Source organism: Macaca thibetana, chromosome 3, assembly GCF_024542745.1.
Source record: "Macaca thibetana thibetana isolate TM-01 chromosome 3, ASM2454274v1, whole genome shotgun sequence".
NCBI classification, from domain to species: Eukaryota; Metazoa; Chordata; class Mammalia; order Primates; family Cercopithecidae; genus Macaca; species Macaca thibetana.
The window spans coordinates 137,272,139-137,275,074 of record NC_065580.1 but is presented as its reverse complement, the minus strand read 5'-3'; positions in this window follow the sequence as shown (position 1 = coordinate 137,275,074).

The window sequence follows — 2,936 nt, the reverse complement described above, 5'->3', positions numbered from 1 at the left end:
TGTGTCATCCCTTAGTGCCTCTTTCAAGTTCCCTAGTTTCCTCAAACACATCATCTTCGCTTTTGCTTGGAAACACAGCACTTTTTAATTTTTCTTTTATGTTTTTATTTTTTTCCGAGACGGAATCTCGCTCTGTTGCCCAGGCTGGAGTGCAGTGGCGCAATCTCGGCTCACTGCAAGCTCCGCCTCCTGGGTTCCCACCATTCTCCTGCCTCAGTCACCCCAGCAGCTGGGATTACAGGCACCCGCCACTACGCCTGGCTAAATTTTTGTATTTTTGTATTTTTAGTAGAGACGGGGTTTCACCGTGTTAGCCAGTATAGTCTCAATCTCCTGACCTCGTGATCCGCCCGCCTCGGCCTCCCAAAGTGCTGGGATTACAGGCGTGAGCCACTGCGCCAGGCCTATTTTTCTGTTTTTAATATTTTGCTAACTCATACTTGTGGAACACAGCACTTTCTGAGCCTATTAATGATGCTGTCACTGAAAATATCACTCTGAGTCATGAGAGTGATTAGGTTGGTTGTTTTTCATCTAAATGGTAGGTGATTATTTGTGATCTCCTTAGGGTAACCACAGAATTATGTAAAATAGCAACTGTGCTGGCTGCAGTGGCTCACACCTGTAATCCCAGAACTTTGGGAGGCCAAGGCGGGTGGATCACTTGAGGTCAGGAGTCCAAGACCAGCTGGCCAACATGGTGAAACTGTGTCTCTACCAAATATACAAAAAATTAGCCAGGTGTGGTGGTGGGCGCCTGTAGTCCCAGTTACTTCGGAGGCTGAGGTGGGAGAATCCCTTGAACCCAGGAGGTGGAGGTTGCAGTGAGCCGAGATCAAACCACCGCACACCAGCCTGGGAAACACAGTAAGATTCAGTCTCAAAAATAAAACAAAACAAAACAAAATAAAATAAAATAGCAATCGCCTGTTCCCTCCTCATTTCCTCTCCCTGCTTAATTCTTCTCCACAGTACTGTACTTCTTGCCATCTGATATACTTGTTAATCTGTTTACGGTCTATTTCCCCTCATTGGAATGTGAGCTCCATGAGCTCAAGGAACTTTGTCTTGATTTACGTCTGCCACTTGGAAACATACTTTGAACACAGTAGGTACTCAGTAAATATTTGTGGGCTGAATGAATGACTGTAAAGCTCTTAGAAACATGGGCTAGTCTGACTGGGAGCCATGGTGCATGCCTGTCATCCCAACACTTTGGGAGGCCAAGGCAGCAGATCGCCTGAGCTCAGGAGTTCGTGACCAACCTGGGCAACATGGTGAAACCCTGTGTCTACTAAAAATACAAAAATTAGCCGGGCGTGGTGGTGCCCACCTGTAGTCCCAGCTACTCGGGAGGCTGAGGCACTAGAATCGCTTGAACCTGGGAGGCAGATGTTGCAGTGAGCCGAGATTGTGTCATTGTACTCCTGCCTGGGCAACAGAGTGAGACCCTGTCTCAAAAAAAAAAAAAAAAAAAAAAAAAAGATAAATAAAATAAAATAAAAAAAGGAGAGAGACCCAGGTGCAGTGACTTTCACCTGTAATCCCAGCACTTTGGGAGGCTAAGGCAGGATAATCGCTTGAGCCCAGGAGTTTGAGACCAGCCTGGGCAATATAGCAAGACCCTGACTCTAAAAAAAAAAAAATTAGGGCAGGCATGGTGGCTCATGCCTGTAATTTTAAAACACTTTTGGAGGCCGAGGTGGGCAGATCACCTGAAGTTGAGAGTTCAAAAACAGCCTGGCCAACATGGCAAAACCCCATCTCTACTAAAAGTACAGAAATTAGCCAGGTGTGGTGGTCCGTGCCTGTAATCTCAGTTACTCAAGAGGCCGAGGCATGAGTATCGCTTTAACCTGGAGGCGGAGGTAGCAGTGAGCTGAGATCTTGCCCCTTGTGGGCGGAGGATTACCTAGGTGCCAAGGCAAGAGACTGAAGGCACAAACTGTTTCAGTATAATAAAGAAAATAGTTAAAATAAGAATAGTCATAATACAAATTAGATATAGAGATGATCATGGACAATTATCAATCATTATTATAAACATCATTAATCATTAGCTTTTAATATTACTCTTTATTGAATTACTAATATAACCTAGGGATAAACGGTGGGTATAGGGTCAGGTGCTGAAGGGACATTGTGAGAAGTGACCTAGAAGGCAAGAGGTGAGCCTTCTGTCACGCCCACATAAGGGTCGCTTGAGGGCTCCTTGGTCAAGCGGTAATGCCAGTGTCTGGGAAGATACCCATTACTTAGCAGACCGGGAAAGGGAGTCTCCTTTCCTTGGAGGAGTCAGGGAACACTCTGCTCCACCAGCTTCTTGTGGGAGGCTGGATATTATCCAGGCCTGCCCACAGTCATCCGGAGGCCTAAACCCCACCCTATGGCGCTGTGCTTCAATGGTCACGTTCCTCGTCCTCTTTCATGTTCCTCCTGTACTCCTGGTTCCTCTTTGAAGTCCGTAGTAGATAGCGGTAGAAGGAATCGTGAAAGTCTTCAAGTCTTTGATCTTTCTTATAAGCGATTAGAAGAAAACGCTGACGTAGGCTGCCTTCTCTCTCTCTGCTTCGGCTACCTAAGAGGGAAGGGCCCCCTGTCCTGTGATCATGTGACTTGCTTCACCTTGTCAATCACTTAGAAGATTCACCCTCCTTACCCTGCCCCCCTTGTCTTGTATGCAGTAAATATCAGCGCTCCCAGCCGTTCGGGGCCACTACCGGTCTTCGCGTTTTCATGGTAGTGGTCCCCCGGGCCCAGCTGTTTTCTCTTTATCTCTTTGTCTTGTGTCTTTATTTCTTACAATCTCTCGTCTTTGCACATGGGGAGAACACCTGCTAAGCCCCGTAGGGCTGGACCCTACACCACTGAACCCCAGCCTGGGTGACAGAGTAAGATTCTGTCTCAAAAAAAAAAAAAAAGAAAAGAAAATGAAC